Source organism: Oryzias latipes (genome assembly GCF_053564925.1).
Source record: "Oryzias latipes strain Hd-rR chromosome 1 unlocalized genomic scaffold, Olatipes_Hd-rR_3.1 chr1_Y".
NCBI lineage: Eukaryota > Metazoa > Chordata > Actinopteri > Beloniformes > Adrianichthyidae > Oryzias > Oryzias latipes.
This window is the reverse complement of record NW_027616335.1, coordinates 3823231-3844478: the sequence shown is the minus strand read 5'-3', so window position 1 is coordinate 3844478 and position 21248 is coordinate 3823231. Positions and strand designations below refer to the sequence as shown.

The 21248-nt window shown below is 41.6% G+C and overlaps 2 long non-coding RNA genes across 2 annotated transcripts; one reads left to right on the top strand and one right to left on the bottom strand.

The window, feature by feature from the left end:
• Positions 1-908: 908 nt before the first annotated feature.
• Positions 909-12460, top strand: LOC144990288 (uncharacterized). The gene is made up of 2 exons (XR_013654288.1): positions 909-1370; positions 12076-12460. It is a non-coding gene; the product is annotated as an uncharacterized LOC144990288 (long non-coding RNA).
• Positions 9443-12081, bottom strand: LOC110014607 (uncharacterized). Its single transcript, XR_002289605.3, has 2 exons — positions 11559-12081; positions 9443-11440 (listed from the first exon to the last, which is right to left on the bottom strand). It is a non-coding gene; the product is annotated as an uncharacterized LOC110014607 (long non-coding RNA).
• Positions 12461-21248: the final 8788 nt, after the last annotated feature.

Sequence of the window (21248 nt, the reverse complement as noted above, 5' to 3'; positions counted from 1 at the left end):
GAATAACAGCAGAGTTCTGACCTGCAGACAACTTGACCTCAACTTTCACCGCAGCTGATATCAGCTGAAGGATATGGACCTGAATCTAATGTCTGCAGACATAGCATCGAAGAGAAATGTTAACTGTTTAAACCCAGAAGATCGGCTGTTATCAATAAAAGAAGAAATGCCAACCTTGGACAATTCGACAGTTTATGGACCCTTTTTATTTTTTCCCCTACAGCATTACTTTATTATAAAAAAAAATAAAAATACAAAAAAATATATAAAAAGAGTAAAACAAATGATTAATCACTTTTGAAAATTGTTAAATTGATTGACTTTTGATATTACTTCACTAGCTCCTAAAATTGATAAATTGATTCAAAAATCTTTCCTAATGTAGCATAACTTTGCACGTTTTTAACTTTTGATACTTGATGAAATTTTGCTATGAAATTTCCTGAATCAGTGTTGTGTCTATTTTACTGATATAGTATTATGTTTTAAAGCATATGAATGACTTTTAAAAGTAACATAATTTGCATATATTTCAGATGACTGATCTGCATTTGTCATGTTGATTTCTAAAATAGTTATTTTTGACGTAGTACTTAAGTAATTCATCTTTGGCATGTGCTTTATTGATACCTTATGATTGTTAATTCTGTCTGATAAAACCTAGGAACCGGATATTGATAAATCATGTAATAAAATGGTTATAGTATAACGGGGTGGGATTATATAAGTTCGCTTCCTTCCACTCCCTTTCAAGCAATATTTATTAATTATGTTTAATTATCCTAAGTTTGATTAGTTATTGTATGAATGTATAACTGATGATTATATTGCTTTTGTGTATTACTTCTATTTGATTGCTTGAAATAAACCATTTCAAATCAAAATATTTGGCGAACATTAAAGCCATTTTTAAGCAGCCAGAAATGCCTTCTCAAATTCTCTGAAATTCACAGACTTTTACCCATAATCCTTTCATCAATCCCTTTCCAAGAAAAGACTGGTTAATGCTAGACGTGTCAGGTTTTAGACACAAATAGTTGTATTTCTTTACAGTCATCAAGGCGCTAATGGGAGTTCCTTGTTTGTCTTCTGTTGCTGCAGGAGCTGGAGGCTATTTTTGTTTAAAAGGAGAAATTGTTTTTTTTGTCGATAAAGTTCAAGTTTTTTCAAGAGCCCTCCCCAACCTGTGCGGCGCGTAGCGGAGAGATAGGCCTGTTTAGGGCAGAGACAGCAAGCACGCGCAGCAAAGTAGCCATTAGCTGAAAAACTACGGTGAAAAACTAAAATAACGGTGCAAACCTGTTGTCTAGCCAGACCGGAAGAGGGGTGTGAGCCAAATAAGATTTTATGCCATTACGAGACGAGTTTTGGTGAGTTTTGTTTTGTATTTTGCCTACTTTTGTGGCGTGGGTTTTGCCGTGATGAGGCGAGCCCAGTTGAGACCAATTTAAGTTGTGAAAAGACGACAAAACAGTACTTTTGAGTTTGTAGCCTGGCGAATTCAAGCCTGCACAGGACACAAAACTGTCTTTGGGTTCTTTATTCCAAAACAAAAATGTAACTCAGGATTTCAGATTTAAAAAAAATGGTAATCAGGAAGATAAAAAAAAACAAAAACAAAATGTGGATCTATTATGCCATCTAGATGCTTCTTTTAGCCAGTCACTTTCCGATCTTCCAAAATCACGAAAGAAAACAAGTGTAAACAAAACAAAAATGGAGAAAAAGATCAAATTTAAGAAAAAGAGTACACAAGAATAACTACAGCAGGTGCTCTGTGGCCCGAACTGTAACAGGAATGACGGCAAAGTTGATCACCAGTCACAACATTGGCTCCGTCGAGCACTGCTGTAAAACACACGTAAAATGCAGCGACAATTGTACAAATCAAATTACTAATTTCATCAAATTTCTTAAAACAGAATACTTTTACAACAATTACAGTAAACACAACTTCTTTTTTTACCTTTTTATGTTTGTTTACCCTCTTAACGACTCTTCACGCCAGGTTTCAAGCGCCTTTAATCCGCAGATCAAAACAACCGTCAAACAACTGTCAAATAACGGTCCCCAGAACACACCACCTCCTCACTGAACTGTTCACCGAAAACCCAGGAAGCGCCCTCTAGTGGCACAACCGTGTACCTACACCTTCTCCACCTGGCTACATTCTCCCCTGCTTTCCAGGCACCGCCCTCGGTGACCTAATTTACACACTTTCCTTCATTCATTGCTTCTCTGAAGAATGCTGTACCCACATTGATCAACAGCTGTGACAATACATCAGGACTTAAAGAAATAGCATTACAGGTTGATCTGGGGAGATGATGTGGATTTGAATGTAATCCCGCGGTTGCTCTCTGACTCCGGCGAGGGGCTGGAACCGGCACCTCGGTCTCAGCATCTCTTCCAGACATGCTGTTTGTCACAATGTCCTTTAGTTCTGAACCTGGGAGAGGTGTTCCACCATCAACCGTTCCACCAGTGCTCCAGGACTCCAAGACCTGGCAATCAGGAACACCATCAGTGTCTGTGTTCAGTTCTTGGTCCAAATGTGGATAAGTTGTTTCCTCCAACAGTACATAATCTGGGTCTGACTCCAGATTCTCTTTACGAACTTCCACAGGAGCAGCTAAAGTAGAAGTGGAAGTGTCCTTTTTCAATTTCCTTGGTGCTGGAACTGGGCCTGGACAGGGTCTTAGGTTTACTCGATGGACCCTTTTGATGGGACCACCCTCCAATGGCTCCACAGTGTGTGTGCTGTCTTGCACATCCAGGACCCGGTAAATCACTGAACTCCAGGCATCCTGAATTTTGTTTCTACCCTGGGGCCACTGACGGAGATAAACTAATTGACCTATTTCCACAGGAGGACAGTAAACTTTGCTCTTCTCCAGTTCAAGCCGTTCTGCAGCTTTTTGTTCAGAATACTGCCTAGTTCTGTTATGGGCCTCATGCAGACGTTCCTGATGAACCACCAACCAGTCATGTTTTCTATCTACCACCTGATCTTGATTTAACAACGCATCTACAGGGAGGTGTGGATGTACCCCATACAGGAGATAGTACGGTGAGTACCCCGTGGTGGCGTGTGGAGTTACATTGTAGGCATAAATCAACTCTGGCAAATACTCAGGCCACCTACGTTTTTTCTCTGGTGGGAGCGTACGCAGGAGGTCATGCAGAGTCCTATTAAAACGCTCACACTGGGCATTACCCTGGGGATGATGGGGTGTGGTGCGCGTTTTCTTAACTCCATACAATTTACACAGTTCCTGAATGACCTCACTCTCAAAGTTCCTTCCCTGATCGGAATGTAACCTCTCAGGTACCCCATACTTCATAAACCACTCTCTGAGCAAGACCTTCGCAGTGGTATCAGCTTTTTGATCTCGTGTTGGAAACGCCTGTGTAAATTTGGTGAAAACATCAGTTACAACTAACACATTCTCTCGACCATCGGAAGCTGGCTCCAACAACGTAAAATCCACTGCAACTACCTCAAGAGGGCGTGTAGCAAGAAAATGTTTCATAGGGGTACGTATGTGAGGTTGTGGCAGTTTGGTGAGTATACATCTTTCACACTGTTTCACCCACCGCTCGACATCTTCATACATCCCAACCCAGAAACACCTCTGTTTCAAAAGGTTCTGCGTGCGCTCTATTCCTTGATGACCCATCTGATTATGCACACTTTCAAGTACTGAGTCTTTCAAACATTCAGGCAAAAGAAGTTGTTGACACTCAAGTTTGTGATCATCCTCAATAACACGATATAACAATCCATCTACATCTATAATTCTTGACCACTGTCTGAGCAGGGAGATGACGGGTTTAGCTAAACTCCTCCTTTGCTGATAAGTGGGTTTTGTCTTCTGATCCCAAAACTGACAAAAGGACTTAATGGTTGGGTCTGTTTGTTGAAACTGCCTCAACTCCTCTTTTGAGTAACCTGGCAGAGTTGGCGTGTTACCTTGAAGATCTTTGTTCTCAACAACCTGCTCAGCAGCTGTAGCCCGCATCTCTCTAACCTGACAGCACTTGATACCTTCACACACTAAATCTGGGTCAAGGGATGTGCCTCTCTGAATCATGTTGCAAATGGATATACATCCATCAAACTCATCGTCACCATTTGTTTCCGGCTCCCCTGCTAACGGCTGCCTAGACAGTGCATCTGCTGCTGCGTTACATCTCCCAGGGCGATAACGAACGTCAAAGTCAAACGGGGCCAACTGTGCTATCCAGCGCTGTTCAACGGCGCCCAACCTTGCTGAGTCGAGATGACACAGGGGATTATTGTCTGTCATCACAGTAAATTTGGCCCCCAAAAGATAACCTCTGAACTTTTCAGATACAGCCCACTTTAAAGCGAGAAGCTCAAGCTTCATGCTGCTGTAATTCCGATCATTCTTCTCTGCACCTCTCAGTCTCCTACTGGCATATGCTATAACACGCTTCTCCCCATCTTGAATCTGATAGAGGACTGCTCCTAGTCCTAAACTGCTGGCGTCTGTCTCCAAGATAAATGGGAGGGAAAAGTTAGCATACCCAAGTAGAGGGGCACTGGTCAGTCTCTCTTTAAGCTCCTCAAAGGAATCTTGACATTCTGCAGTCCAAACACTTTTAAACAGATTTTTCGACCTAGACATGTTACTCTGATTCAGGCAGGTATTGACCGCATCATGTAAGGGACCTGCCAGTTGCGAAAAACCCTGCAAAAACCGGCGGTAGTAACTGCAAAAGCCCAAAAATGATCTCAACTCTTTAACGGAAGCTGGAACTGGCCATTGCTTAACCGCCGCCACCTTATCTGGATCTGTGCCTATTCCATCAGCGGAAATCTGGTGGCCCAGAAACCGCACGCTTGATTGGAGGAAATTACATTTTTCCACCTTCACCTTTAATCCTGTTTCCCTGAGCCTCTGAAACACAGTCTGTAACCGAGTCAAATGCCCATCGAACGTTGGTGAGTAGACCAAAATGTCATCCAAGTACACAAGCATGATCTGGAACACTAAGTCACTCATAGTAGCCTGCATGAGTCGTTGAAAAGTTGCTGGCCCATTGCAGACTCCAAAAGGCAGTCTAGTGTACTCAAATAGCCCAAAAGGTGTTATAAAGGCTGTTTTGTGCCTGTCATTCTCATGTACTGCAACCTGATGATAGCCACTAGCGAGATCGATGGTTGAGAAAAATTTTGCCCCGTGCAAAGCATCAAAGCACTCATCGATCCGAGGCAATGGAAAGGCATCGCGTCGGGTTTTGGCATTGAGGCGTCTGTAATCCACACACAGTCTCAAGCTGTTGTCTGCTTTTCGCACTAGTACAATCGGGGACGCATAAGCACTGGTACTTTCTTGGATTACCCCCTTCCTTAAAAGTTGTGCAATATGATCTTTGACCTCCTTGTACTGAGTGGGTGGTACCCGCCTGTAGGGCTGAGTAACTGGGACATCATCGGTTAAGTGAATTTCATGTTGTATCCTGTCAGCATAGCCAAGGTCCTCATCACTCAACGCGAACACATCAGTGTACTGAGAAATAAGTTTTGCCAGCCTGGTCTGCTGTTCCGTGGTGCCACCAATTTTCAGGTGATCCAACAACAGATGTGGTGCATCTTCCGAAACACTAGCCTCTTTCTGTTCTATCGTTACTTCCTCATGATCTGCAGAGATGCGATTGAAAGACACCTCAGCTGCTGGTTCAACACACTCCACTTTGGAAAGGATCCCCAGTCTAGTTTTCGGTGATAACCATAAGTCCTCTTCAGAGAGGTTCACCACTTGTACAGGAAACACACGTTTAGCAACGTCCACCAAGGTAGGGATCACAATCAGGCCACTGGGCATGGGTGTGTTCGTTGGCTCAAGCAACAGCAGCCCATGAGAGTGTTTTGTGCCCCTTTTAGCATACACGGTGGCTACCGAAGCTGCTGGCACATGGGTGGCATTTTTACTTGCCACCCTAGCTGCAGAAACTTTTTCTGCCCCATCATCCATTTGCAACTTTTGCAGCGTTTCTTTCCAAGCTGAATCTAACTGGCCTCCAAGTGTGGAGTCCAAACTGGCAATAGACAACTCTTTGCATCTCTTTATCACATTCATCCCTATAAGCAGTGGAGGATTATTTTTATCCAGCTGCTGGGTTTCATTTGTCATTGTGCTGACCCTATCTGAAACTAAACCGCTGTTCTGCATCCTCACCTGCTGCTTATCAGGATCCCTCACTACCAAAAATCCACACTCTGTAACAGTTAATCCCATAGTCTTCACATCTAACTCCACGTAACCTATGTAAGGAATAGGCAGTGAATTAGCAGCTGTTAGTTTAAGCCACTTGGCTGTGGGAATTATATCCTCATCCTCACCAAGCAGGTGCTGACGAAAAAATGACTCAGAAAGGGTGCTGACCTGACTTCCACTATCTAATATACATCTAGTCTTGACTCCACCCACCTCAACTTCAACTTCGGGACATGAGCCCACAGCACGTTCTAGGAATCTCTCTCGAGTAAGAATCTGAGAGCCTTTACTTCCACCTCGGATTGCCTGGCTCTTGGCAACCGAGGGTGTTAGTTTCCCTGGGCGGGTGTTTCAGAAGTGGTAGGTTGACTTCCCTTTTTGTGTGATCTGCACTCCCGAGCGATGTGTCCCACTCTGTTGCACTTAAAACAAATAGGTTTGCCATCATCCGTATACTGGAACTTTGTTTTTACTCTCTCATCTCTGTGGGAGCTTCCCCGGAAAACAACTCCTTCTCTAACCACATTAACCAACTCCCCTATAGCTTTGCCTTGTTCAGAGACCACTTTAAGAATATCATCTAATGTGGCAGTTGACCTCTCGGGTGTACTACGTGTAGGTTGGCTTCCATCGCTCCCATCATTGCCCAATATACTCCTGCTTTTTACAACTCTAGTGTTAATGGGCCTGTCCTCTGCTGACCATGAAATTGCTTCCTGGCGCACTTCGAAGAGCGAGGAATCTGGTTTGTCTCTAAGCATTCTGCGGAGCTCCCTTCTGAGTGCGGAATCTCTTATTCCTTCAACAAACTGGTCTCTGACTGCCATCTTTGCATCAAGAATTGCATCTGGTTTTTGTTTTAAAACTGAGCGAAGGATCTGTGACAGTGTTACGCCCCCTTTTATGTCTAGGGGTGCTAGGGGGGGCATAACATAAAAAAGTAAAGGTTTGACTAATAAATTAACTGTAACAAATACACCAAACGAATGTCTCCATAAAAATATAAGAACTTTATTTACAAATTAACAAACAACCAACAAGAACTAATAGTGAAGCTAAAAGGCTTCAGGGTGAACCCAGGCCAAAATAACAAACGAAACCCCAACTAACTGAAACATGTCATCTTACCTGTAAATGAAAGGAAAGGGAAATAAATGACAAAACTCTAACCTCCCTAACCTAACAAAAACAGGAGAAAACATGTTCTAAACAAAATGGCGGTTCACCCCTACAGCTTCACTTAAACAAATAACTATAAACCAAAAGACTAATCAGAGTGGGCACAGACAAAACAAACTACGAAGAACTAAGAATACAAAATACAAAAGTGCACAACTAAACAAGAGGTGAAATCAAAAACAAAATGGAGAAGAGGGCCAAGCTGCATTGGAGACTGTTGCAGCAAGGCTCCCCTCTCACGGTGTGGAGGTCCATGTGGTGGTTTTGAAAGGCTGCCTCCACCAGCTTGTCCAATTGGAGGCCACACCTACATGAACCACACCTGGGAATAATTAGACACAAACAGACACACAAAGATCCCCAAAAAACACAAGTCCCACTCTGATACAGAAATAATACAAAAAACACAGAACAGAACAAAACAAAACCAAATAAAACCAAATACGGCCACAGCCGTAACACCCCCCTACCCAAGATAAAACTTCTTTCCTGAAAGAAGTATTTACCCTGAGTGGAGCACACACACAAAGTGGTGGCTCTTACAGCACACCACACAAACACAAGATGTGCCACACAAACCTAAGGCACTACACAATACACACCACAGAAACTCGGGACGCGTACCCCTCTGGGCACGCGACCGTCAAACTCGGGGTGCGTGCCCCACAAGACACGCACCCGTCAACTCGGGGTGCGCGCCCCACAAGACACGCACCCGTCAACTCGGGGTGCGCGCCCCACAAGACACGCACCCGTCAACTCGGGGTGCGCGCCCCGCAAGACACGCACCCGTCAACTCGGGGTGCGCGCCCCGCAAGACACGCACCCGTCAACTCGGGGTGCGCGCCCCACAAGACACGCACCCGTCAACTCGGGGTGCGCGCCCCACAAGACACGCACCCGTCAACTCGGGGTGCGCGCCCCACAAGACACGCACCCGTCAACTCGGGGTGCGCGCCCCGCAAGACACGCACCCGTCAACTCGGGGTGCGCGCCCCGCAAGACACGCACCCGTCAACTCGGGGTGCGCGCCCCGCAAGACACGCACCCGTCAACTCGGGGTGCGCGCCCCGCAAGACACGCACCCGTCAACTCGGGGCGCGCGCCCCGCAAGACACGCACCCGTCAACTCGGGGCGCGCGCCCCGCAAGACACGCACCCGTCAACTCGGGGTGCGTGCCCCGCAAGACACGCACCCGTCAACTCGGGGTGCGTGCCCCGCAGGACAAGCACCCGTCAACTCTAGTCACCAAAGACTAGTCACACAAAACAAACTCCAAATTAAAACAAAACAAATGTGTTTCAAACAAAATTCAACACAAGTTTGGTTAACAGTTTTTTTTTTTTTCTTCAAAATGCTGGCAATGTGCTTGAAGCACTACTTCCAATGTTTTTGGCCAGGCCAAAGACGCCACAATGCACTCAAACCAAGAGAGATGTTTTTACTCACAGACATGATGAGCAGTTGGACATCCTGTGTGGCAACCCCAGTCTGGAGCAATAGAGTTGGGTCTGGCCCCCTCCTTAACCGGCTACGGCAGCAGGGAACCTCCGCACCTGCCTCCGCCCGAGCGGGGTTAGTAGCACTGGCAACATCTGCAGTTGCCTCCACTCCCACACCGTTGCCCACACCACCTCCAACCAATGCGTCCAGCCAAGGTCTGCCCGAGGGTTGGAGCACTCCTGCTCAGACAACTGCTCTTGGTCTCCAAAGAAACAGGCCAAACTTCAAATGCCAATGTTATGGCCAACAAACAAACAAAAAAAAAGTGGCCAACCAAGACTACGAAGTGAACCAAAAACTGTTAACCAAAGTCTCCATGCCAATCAAAACTGAACAAAATCCCACATAGAACAAATCACAAATGATGTGAACTGAAACGGTTTCAAACATCCCGGACGAGCCCCCAATTATGTTACGCCCCCTTTTATGTCTAGGGGTGCTAGGGGGGGCATAACATAAAAAAGTAAAGGTTTGACTAATAAATTAACTGTAACAAATACACCAAACGAATGTCTCCATAAAAATATAAGAACTTTATTTACAAATTAACAAACAACCAACAAGAACTAATAGTGAAGCTAAAAGGCTTCAGGGTGAACCCAGGCCAAAATAACAAACGAAACCCCAACTAACTGAAACATGTCATCTTACCTGTAAATGAAAGGAAAGGGAAATAAATGACAAAACTCTAACCTCCCTAACCTAACAAAAACAGGAGAAAACATGTTCTAAACAAAATGGCGGTTCACCCCTACAGCTTCACTTAAACAAATAACTATAAACCAAAAGACTAATCAGAGTGGGCACAGACAAAACAAACTACGAAGAACTAAGAATACAAAATACAAAAGTGCACAACTAAACAAGAGGTGAAATCAAAAACAAAATGGAGAAGAGGGCCAAGCTGCATTGGAGACTGTTGCAGCAAGGCTCCCCTCTCACGGTGTGGAGGTCCATGTGGTGGTTTTGAAAGGCTGCCTCCACCAGCTTGTCCAATTGGAGGCCACACCTACATGAACCACACCTGGGAATAATTAGACACAAACAGACACACAAAGATCCCCAAAAAACACAAGTCCCACTCTGATACAGAAATAATACAAAAAACACAGAACAGAACAAAACAAAACCAAATAAAACCAAATACGGCCACAGCCGTAACAGACAGTGCGTGGGAATATTCAAAAAAATCTTCACCCTCTACCTGGTGGCGGCTGTAGAAAGTCTGTAAAAGTTGTGCTACACTGCGTTTCTCCCTGTAAGCATCCCTGAGTAAGTTGACAATTTCATCAGGTGCCTTAAACTCATCTTCTGTGCACAACTTGACCTCCTCCAGTGCTGACCCTCTAAGATGTGACATAATGAAATCCACCTGATCTTCCTCTCCCAGACCTCTAGCTCTAATAGCTCGCTGGATTTCATCTAAAAATTCATCAACAGAGCGGCCATCGACTGTTGAATCACCACTAAACGGCTGAATAGGGCGTTCCCTAGGCAAGTAAATGTATGATCGGTTTGTTCCATTACTCAGAGCGGCTATCTGAGCCATAGCCTGGTCATGCTTACAACTTAGTTCTGATAACTGCGTCTGCAGTACAGTGACAGGGTCTATTTCTGAGTCTATGTTGGAGACTGGCTCATTCTCACTGCCTTCCTGCGACATGACTGAATGTGTTCGAGCGAAGGTCAACAGCTGGATGTCAGGTGTTACTCAGATGCAGGTCCAGATGTGTTGGTCCGATGACTCTTCCTCGTCCCAGGATGAGCTGTCGTCTACCGGGCTGCAGGAAGTTGATCTCCGGTGATGTGGTCACTCCCACGACGATCCTGCCAGGTCTCCGGTGCTGTGGTCACTCCCACGACGATCCTGCCAGGTCTCCGGTGCTGTGGTCACTCCCACGACGATCCTGCCAGGTCTCCGGTGCTGTGGTCACTCCCACGGCGATCCTGCCAGGTCTCCGTTGGTGTGATCAATCCCACGACAATCCTTTTAATGGTTTCCTCCTCACCAGGCACTTAAGCTGGTGCAACTATAGTTATTCTGTGTACTCTTTAAAAATTTTTTTTTTTTTTTTTTTATATGTTTTTTATTATATTGAAAAAACTCCTGAGTTTCTAATTTTGCAGAACCCCACTCCTGGTACCAAATTGTGTAGCCTGGCGAATTCAAGCCTGCACAGGACACAAAACTGTCTTTGGGTTCTTTATTCCAAAACAAAAATGTAACTCAGGATTTCAGATTTAAAAAAAATGGTAATCAGGAAGATAAAAAAAACAAAAACAAAATGTGGATCTATTATGCCATCTAGATGCTTCTTTTAGCCAGTCACTTTCCGATCTTCCAAAATCACGAAAGAAAACAAGTGTAAACAAAACAAAAATGGAGAAAAAGATCAAATTTAAGAAAAAGAGTACACAAGAATAACTACAGCAGGTGCTCTGTGGCCCGAACTGTAACAGGAATGACGGCAAAGTTGATCACCAGTCACAACATTGGCTCCGTCGAGCACTGCTGTAAAACACACGTAAAATGCAGCGACAATTGTACAAATCAAATTACTAATTTCATCAAATTTCTTAAAACAGAATACTTTTACAACAATTACAGTAAACACAACTTCTTTTTTTACCTTTTTATGTTTGTTTACCCTCTTAACGACTCTTCACGCCAGGTTTCAAGCGCCTTTAATCCGCAGATCAAAACAACCGTCAAACAACTGTCAAATAACGGTCCCCAGAACACACCACCTCCTCACTGAACTGTTCACCGAAAACCCAGGAAGCGCCCTCTAGTGGCACAACCGTGTACCTACACCTTCTCCACCTGGCTACATTCCGTGATGAGGCGAGCCCAGTTGAGACCAATTTAAGTTGTGAAAAGACGACAAAACAGTACTTTTGAGTTATTTATAATTTTTTTTTGACACTTCGAAACATGAATGTATTTTATTTGATGTATTTTGGGTATATTTTGTGTGAAAATAAGCTAATTTTGCAAGTAGAGTTGGATGTATGAAAAAGAAAAAAGATCAGCCGCCATTTTAAGTTCTAAAGAGTCACGTAGCCTTCTAGTGCGGCTCCGCTTTCATTTTGGAGTGGTTTTATTTTGCATATGGACTAAAATTATTTTTATGGCCTGTCCTGCAGGCCAGGTTTTTGATTCCCCCCGAGAGTAATTGGGAGATGGTTCCGGACCGGATCGTTCTGGACTTCTCCTGATCCATGGATGGCGAGCCTACCCAAGGAGCACAATAATCCGGACTGCCTGTAGAGCATCACGTGGTCCTTTACTTTTCCTCACTACTACAAAATCTCTGCCAAGGTCGCGGTAGGAGATTGAACACTAACTGTGGATCCAATACACTTTAAAGGAGCACTACCAAAAACTGGATACATCTGCTAACAAACTTTAAAGGGTTTTGCTAAGCAATTGGACATTTAGAAAAACAGTTCTTTGTTTGCTTTGCATATTGAATTGTCTTTTGTTTGATATCTGATATTTTGTAACTTTAAAGGATACTTTTGGTGTAAATTTAAAGTGACAAAACTGATTTTAAAAAAAGTGAAAAGGGTAAATAAAGTGAACTCAAAAGAAAGCTTAAAACTAAATTTAAGTTAAATAAATTTAGTTCTGTAACTAAAATCCCTTTAAACTAAATGACCGGTCATCTTTAATTAAAATAGATTGAAACTGAAATTAACTTGAACAAAACCTTTTATTTGAACTTTAACTGAAAAAGTAAAGGAACAAAACAACATAAAGGGTGTTTAAGAGGTGTCTTAACATTACTTAAGAACCATATTTGTATGTTTATTGTTGTTTGTCAATTGTTCAGTAAACTGCCGGCTTTTTCTTTTCCATTCTACCTTTATATTGATTCTTGGCTCTTTTATTCAATACACACCACTCCGTGCGAACCTATATCTGGTCCAGTAGCTTGACTACCTCTGCCTAATAGCATAGGTGCTACAAATTCTTGGCGAGCCAGCCAGGAGTGGTTCGTATATAATTTTCAGAGCTCAAATTTGACTAAGAACTGAACAAAAAATGGAAGCCGTGCAACGAAGTAATGTTAAGATACCAAACTCACTTCTTATTACTGGTTTAACTGACACTGAATCTGATGAATAGCTTTTTGACTTCCTCAAACAATATGAGTCCATTCAGACAATGGTACCTGTAGATCCCCCGTGTCCAGAAAAGGGCAAGCAGTCCTTTCTTGAGTATGCGTCCAGTGCACCAGTGCAGGCATTATCTAGCTTACTGCCATACAGATTCTCACCCAAGAACAAACCTGACATACTTTACCTTGTCGAGGCATTAAGCTCAGTTTACAGCCCCGTAGTTAGTTAGCAAGACAGCTACTCAGACTTACCTGACTGAACTGAGAGACATTGCAAGACTGACAGGTAAAGACTTTGCAGACTTACTGAGAGACGAACTTTCCTCTATAAGCCAAGTAGTTAACCCTGATGAAAATGACTCAGGTGACCGCCAGGACTCACCCCTCTCAGTCCTCTGCAAGAGAACCCACCAACTCTTGAACCAGTCCACCCACTGATCCAAGCTCCAGTTGAGAATCCCCCACAAGTGCAGGTCAATGTTAAGACACCCACTCTCAAACCTTCTGAAGTAAACCCACCAGAGCTTCAGAAAGTAATAGTGGAACATGTGCTGAGAACTGAAGACTTCAATGCTCAGATGAACACTCCTTTCAGATTGAGACCCTTTTCAGGGCGCTGTCCCCACCCAAACAACGAAGTCGACTATGAGAGCTGGCGCTCGAGTGTGGAACTCCTTTTAAAAGACCCCAGACAGCCTGATTCATGCAAATCCAGGAGGCTCTACGAAAGTCTCTCTTCACCTGCTGTCGATCTGGTAAAACACATACCTACCGAGTCACCTCCTTCCACCTACTTGAAAATACTCGACTCTGCCTTCGGTACGGTTGAAGATGGAGACGACCTCTTTGCCAAATACTTGAACACTGTGCAGAATAATGGTGAGGCACCATCGTCTTACCTCCAGCGTCTTCAAGTCATGCTGAACACCACGTTCATAAGAGGTGGTGTTCCTGCTGGTGAACTGGACAAGCAGAAAAGGCAAATTCCACCTAACTTTTCCGAACTTCTTCTCATGCTCCGGACTGCTGAGAAACAGCACTTGAATACAACAAAACCAAAAGTGTTTTCCAACTACCAAGGCGCTCAGTCCCAAAGTCCAGAGCGAGATACATCAAAAACTGTTGAACCCCTTTCTGAAATACAAGACCTCAAGAAGCAGATCGCCAATCTGCAGTCCCATCTTGCATCTCTAAAGAACAAAAAAGACTCTAACAGTAAAGTAAAGTCAAAATCCGCAAAATCGACCAAGACAAAAGTCCCCCCTGAAAGTCTTAAAACTCCAAAGCCACAGCCTTCAGAACAAAAATCAGAACCTCATCCAAGAAATCGTCCAAAGCCCTGGTACTGCTTCAGATGTGGGGAGGACGGGCACATCAAGCCCCAGTGTGAAAATGAGCCAAACTCTCCCCTAGTTGCTGAAAAAAAGAAACTCTTAAGAGATAAGCAGATAGCATGGGACAAAGTGAATGGACAAGAACCTACTTTTTTAAACTAAAGAGGGCTCCAGTTGTGGGACAAATTGGAGCTGAACCAAAGACAAAGAGTCCCAAGAAAAAGAAACGCGTCTTGAACTTCCACACACAGGCTGAAATGTCACTTTCTCTTCCAAAAGGTCTTGTTGGAGCGAAGTGCACTGCCCAAGTAGCCATTGACGATCAAGTGTGCAGCTGTCAATTTTTTTTTCAAATTCAACAACAAACGAACAACAAAGATTTTTTTCTTTACATTTTTTTCCGGTTTCAATAACAAAGTTTTTTTTTGTTTTTTCAAAAATAAAAATTTTAATTTCAACAACAAAAGTTTGTTTTTTCAAAACATTTTTTTTTTCAAATTCAACAACAAAGATTTTTTTTTCCAATTTCTTTTTTTCAACTTTAACGACAAACAAAGATTTGTTTTTCAAATGTTTTTTTTCAAATTCAACAACAAACAAACAACAACAAAGATTTTTTTCTTAACATTTTTTTCCGGTTTCAATAACAAAGATTTGTTTTGTTTTTTCAAAACAATTTTTTTTTCAAATTCAACAACAAACGAACAACAAAGATTTTTTTCTTTACATTTTTTTCCGGTTTCAACAACAAAGTTTTTTTTTGTTTTTTCAAAAATAAAAATTTTAATTTCAACAAAATGTTTGTTTTTTAAAAACATTTTTTTTTTCAAATTCAACAACAAAGATTTTTTTTTGTCCAATTTTTTTCTTAAAGCGGGCTGTGTATTCAAATCGGCGGCGCCTCTCCTTGTTGCTTGTGGCTAAGGCCAGGAGCCTTCGAAGGAGAGCCTGACGACAGAATAAAATCAACAAATGACTTCACAAGGAAAAACTGGAAACAATCTGCGTGTATAAAATTGTTTAAATAAAAAAAATGACTAGAATTTTTTTGGGGCTTCACACAAAGCATTTCCATTGTATTGATTTCTATCATTCAATTCAAACTTACAGGAAAAAAGTTTCCAATGAGATTATGTTTCCATTATCATTCATAATATGTAATAATGACCAAATACCATTATCGATCTAATTTTTGTAAAAATGTTGATTTGTTCCTACATAAATTATACCGGCAGCTCCATATGGGAGTGTTATGTGGACTAAAGTTATGTTTGAATATGAGTTTGCCGTACAGTAACACCTGCTGATGAGAAGTAGAAAGTTTAATAGGAAGTTTTCTGTAATCAAAATCACATTTTAGAAGGAACTCAGTGGCCCCTAGATGAGAGAAAATGTTGGAACAAATAAGAAACCAAATATTTCTTTCATTTTGCAGAAAGACCTAAGTCAGTTTATCTTAATCATACCATCCTAACTTTCAAAGACTATTAAGTCCACCTTCACTGTAATCCTGAATTATTGTTCCTTTTTTAATATAATGAGTTTTGTTTTTCCAGATGAAGTTAAAATTGGCCTGGTTTATTGCTTTCCTTGCAGATTTAGGAATTGGGAGTAGAACTGTGACTGTGTCTGCGCGTTGCGTCTTGTGTAGGACTAGGAGAAAGAAGCGCGCACACGTGTGTTGGGGGGTGCGTGTTGATTCTTCTGCCCTCTGGCTGCATGTGAGGCTTCGCCTGTGCTCTCTGGTACAGACATCTTCCCAGAATATTAGATATTGCCCAGTAATAAACAGACTGCAGACACTTTGTCACCTCTCCGGTAGTCGTGAAGCCTGACACCCATGAAGAACGCGGGGCAGGAGGCTCCGCCGTTGTTTATTCAGACACGTAACTTTGCTGCAAACAAAATAGTTCCCAACAAGAAAATGAAGTGATATTCATGGAAATCTAACAGCGTGTGTTCATGTTTGGTGTTACAGAGTGACTGAGATCAGTAATCCCCCCCCCCCCCAACACAAAATCCTCCGTTGGGCGGCCGTGTCGCGCACTCAAGAATGCACGCAGCTTGTAATGGAAATGAATACAATGGAAATGAATAATTAGAACGCAGCAAATTTGTCGTATTTCCTCGCAAGACACAAACTTATGTAGAATGAGGACATGTGTGTTTCTGAAACAGCGCACGTGCCGCGTGCTTCTCTGAGACAGTGACAGCCGCGGGCGCGCGCAGGCGGGTGCGACGAGGAGAGAAGAAGAGTGATAAAAGGTTTCCCATATAGAAACTATGGAAGCGATTATGTAGCATAAATAAAAAGCAAAGTCAAAACCAGAAATGCTTTTTAATTTTCAAAATGAAGCTGCATTTTTGACTCAAAAATAAAATGAAAAAGCAATATTTCAAAATGCTTTTTCATTTCTTTCCTCAACACAGCTTATTCTGTCACTTAATTAAAATTAAAATGAAAATGGTATTTGACATTTCATTTTCAAGACGTTCTCTGGTAAATGTGTAGCATAATTTATTTAGAAATGTCTAATTTGACAGTTAAAATGGACCTCATTTTGATGACCTCATCACCGCATTGATGCGGTTATCGTCACAGCCCTAGATCTAACATAACTTTTTTAAGCAAAAAATGACAAATGTTTCTATTCAAAAAAATGAAAAATGTTTCTATTTGTACATAAACTCAATTAAAAAGGTGTTCAAATCAGAAATATACATTTCTAATTATTACTGAAACGTCCACATGCAAATTTGTTTTTTAAAAATGAGACAAAAATGTGTGTTTTTGAGTAAATAATAGGAATTCGTTGATTTGAAAAGCCTAGTTTTTCTATTTTTTTCAAATGTGTAATAATTACTGGTGATGGTTCTCTCATGCGTTTATTAATAAATTGTATGAGTATTTGGCAAAAACCTTAAGTTGGTTTCAGGCTTGAAGTATCCAGTAGAAACAAGAAAATCTATCGTTTTTTGACTTAAATAAAATGTTGATTTCTTTAAATGAGCTAATAATATCATAAAAGAGAACAAAAACTGTAGGTCAATCTTTTCTTTGAATTATTATTTAATTATTTTCTATTTTGTTTTTGTTTTGTTTTTAGATTTCTTTTTTTTTAATGCACATTTGATTGAAAAATAACATCACCGACTCATCTGTTCACACAACAAGCAGGAGTCAAACTTACAATTTTAGTTGGAACCGTAAATTCTCAGGAGGCGGCGCCTCTCCTCCTCGTTCCGCGCCAATGGGAGCAGCCTCCTCAGAAGAACCTGACGACAGAATAAAAAACAATATTTGACTTCACAAGGAAAAACTTCAATCTGCGTGTATAAAATTGTTTAAATAAGAAAATGACGTGAAATTTTAAACGTTGGGCCTACACAAAGCATTTCTACATAGGTCAGTGTAATAGACGGGAAAAGTTTAATGATGAAAACTCTAAAAAGGCTAAAATGTGTCTGTTTTCATTTGAAATCAATTTTAAAAGAGTATTTGTAACTATAAATTGTACTTCTTTGAAAAAAAATCGTGGAGAAATGAGGTGTGTCGTATGTGAGAAAGATGTGTTTTAGAGCAAACACTTCCAACTCACCTGATTTTCCCACGCGATTCTTTGGTCGCGCCTCGCCCGAAGTATGGCGGAGTGCCAGACTAGGGGCCTGGGGACAGGGTTGGGGGTTCCTTGGAGGGGGTGGGGGTGGGGGGTTATCTTCCTGGGGGGTGGGGGGGTGGGGGGGATTTTGATGTTCCATTTCTTTCTGTTATTCTGCAAAAATGCATGAAACGGTTAACGTTGAAGTACCTACAAGCTGAGTGGTTAGCTTACATTTTATTGTACAATGGGCAAAGAAAAAAAACACTGAAAGCATATTTATCTAACAAACAATGTATCTAACTATAGTTTGTTTCCACACACAACAAATTGTAATATCAAGACAAATGTCTCACCTTGACGGGGTTCTCTTCTGTGATTTGCGTCCGTTAGTTTGAAAAGAAAACAAATATATTGTTAGCATTGTCCTTATTAATTGTAACTATGGATGTCACATCCAGCAAAATTATATCTATTGTAATGATCCGGCCGGACCGTCACTTTAGTGGGGTAGCGAAAGCCAACTGCTCATTTGGATGGCTTCGTTGGAGAGCTGTCCGTGCCCCATACACCGCACGACCCCGGACAGTCTCAAGCAGAATAAACAGGAGGAGAGACAATGTTAGCTTTTAAGCAACAAGCAGTAAGCAGTAATACCCCCCAACACAAAATCCTCCGGCGGGCGGCCGTGTCGCGCACTCAAGAATGCACGCAGCTTGTAATGGAAATGAATACAATGGAAATGAATAATTAGAACGCAGCAAATTTGTCGTATTTCCTCGCAAGACACAAACTTATGTAGAATGAGGACATGTGTGTTTCTGAAACAGCGCACGTGCCGCGTGCTTCTGAGACAGTGACAGCCGCGGGCGCGCGCAGGCGGGTGCGACGAGGAGAGAAGAGTGATAAAAGGTTTCCCATATAGAAACTATGGAAGCGATTATGTAGCATATATAAAAAGCAAAGTCAAAACCAGAAATGCTTTTTAATTTTCAAAATGAAGCTGCATTTTTGACTCAAAAATAAAATGAAAAAGCAATATTTCAAAATGCTTTTTCATTTCTTTCCTCAACACAGCTTATTCTGTCACTTAATTAAAATTAAAATGAAAATGGTATTTGACATTTCATTTTCAAGACGTTCTCTGGTAAATGTGTAGCATAATTTATTTAGAAATGTCTAATTTGACAGTTAAAATGGACCTCATTTTGATGACCTCATCACCGCATTGATGCGGTTATCGTCACAGCCCTAGATCTAACATAACTTTTTTAAGCAAAAAATGACAAATGTTTCTATTCAAAAAAATGAAAAATGTTTCTATTTGTACATAAACTCAATTAAAAAGGTGTTCAAATCAGAAATATACATTTCTAATTATTACTGAAACGTCCACATGCAAATTTGTTTTTTAAAAATGAGACAAAAATGTGTGTTTTTGAGTAAATAATAGGAATTCGTTGATTTGAAAAGCCTAGTTTTTCTATTTTTTTCAAATGTGTAATAATTACTGGTGATGGTTCTCTCATGCGTTTATTAATAAATTGTATGAGTATTTGGCAAAAACCTTAAGTTGGTTTCAGGCTTGAAGTATCCAGTAGAAACAAGAAAATCTATCGTTTTTTGACTTAAATAAAATGTTGATTTCTTTAAATGAGCTAATAATATCATAAAAGAGAACAAAAACTGTAGGTCAATCTTTTCTTTGAATTATTATTTAATTATTTTCTATTTTGTTTTTGTTTTGTTTTTAGATTTCTTTTTTTTAATGCACATTTGATTGAAAAATAACATCACCGACTCATCTGTTCACACAACAAGCAGGAGTCAAACTTACAATTTTAGTTGGAACCGTAAATTCTCAGGAGGCGGCGCCTCTCCTCCTCGTTCCGCGCCAATGGGAGCAGCCTCCTCAGAAGAACCTGACGACAGAATAAAAAACAATATTTGACTTCACAAGGAAAAACTTCAATCTGCGTGTATAAAATTGTTTAAATAAGAAAATGACGTGAAATTTTAAACGTTGGGCCTACACAAAGCATTTCTACATAGGTCAGTGTAATAGACGGGAAAAGTTTAATGATGAAAACTCTAAAAAGGCTAAAATGTGTCTGTTTTCATTTGAAATCAATTTTAAAAGAGTATTTGTAACTATAAATTGTACTTCTTTGAAAAAAAATCGTGGAGAAATGAGGTGTGTCGTATGTGAGAAAGATGACATGTTTTTGAGCAAACACTTTCAACTCACCTGATTTTCCCACGCGATTCTTTGGTCGCGCCTCGCCCGAAGTATGGCGGAGTGCCAGACTAGGGGCCTGGGGACAGTGTTGGGGGCAGGTTGGGGGTTCCTTGGAGGGGGTGAGGGTGGGGGGTTATCTTCCTGGGGGGGTGGGGGTGGTGGGGGGGATTTTGATGTTCCATTTCTTTCTGTTATTCTGCAAAAATGCATGAAACGGTTAACGTTGAAGTATCTACAAGCTGAGTGGTTAGCTTACATTTTATTGTACAATGGGCAAAGAAAAAAAACACTGAAAGCATATTTATCTAACAAACAATGTATCTAACTATAGTTTGTTTCCACACACAACAAATTGTAATATCAAGACAAATGTCTCACCTTGACGGGGTTCTCTTCTGTGATTTGCGTCCGTTAGTTTGAAAAGAAAACAAATATATTGTTAGCATTGTCCTTATTAATTGTAACTATGGATGTCACATCCAGCAAAATTATATCTATTGTAATGATCCGGCCGGACCGTCACTTTAGTGGGGTAGCGAAAGCCAACTGCTCATTTGGATAGCTTCGTTGGAGAGCTGTCCGTGCCCCATACACCGCACGACCCCGGACAGTCTCAAGCAGAATAAACAGGAGGAGAGACAATGTTAGCTTTTAAGCAACAAGCAGTAAGCAGTAAGCAGTAATACCCCCCAACACAAAATCCTCCGGCGGGCGGCCGTGTCGCGCACTCAAGAATGCACGCAGCTTGTAATGGAAATGAATACAATGGAAATGAATAATTAGAACGCAGCAAATTTGTCGTATTTCCTCGCAAGACACAAACTTATGTAGAATGAGGACATGTGTGTTTCTGAAACAGCGCACGTGCCGCGTGCTTCTGAGACAGTGACAGCCGCGGGTATCGAATTACATAAATGCCAAAAATTGAAAGGGCGTATAGACAACTAAGCGGGCGTATTTAGAAACTGAGTGAGTGAACCTTAAAACTGTGATGGCGCAATTCTAACCAAGCGACCCCGTATTT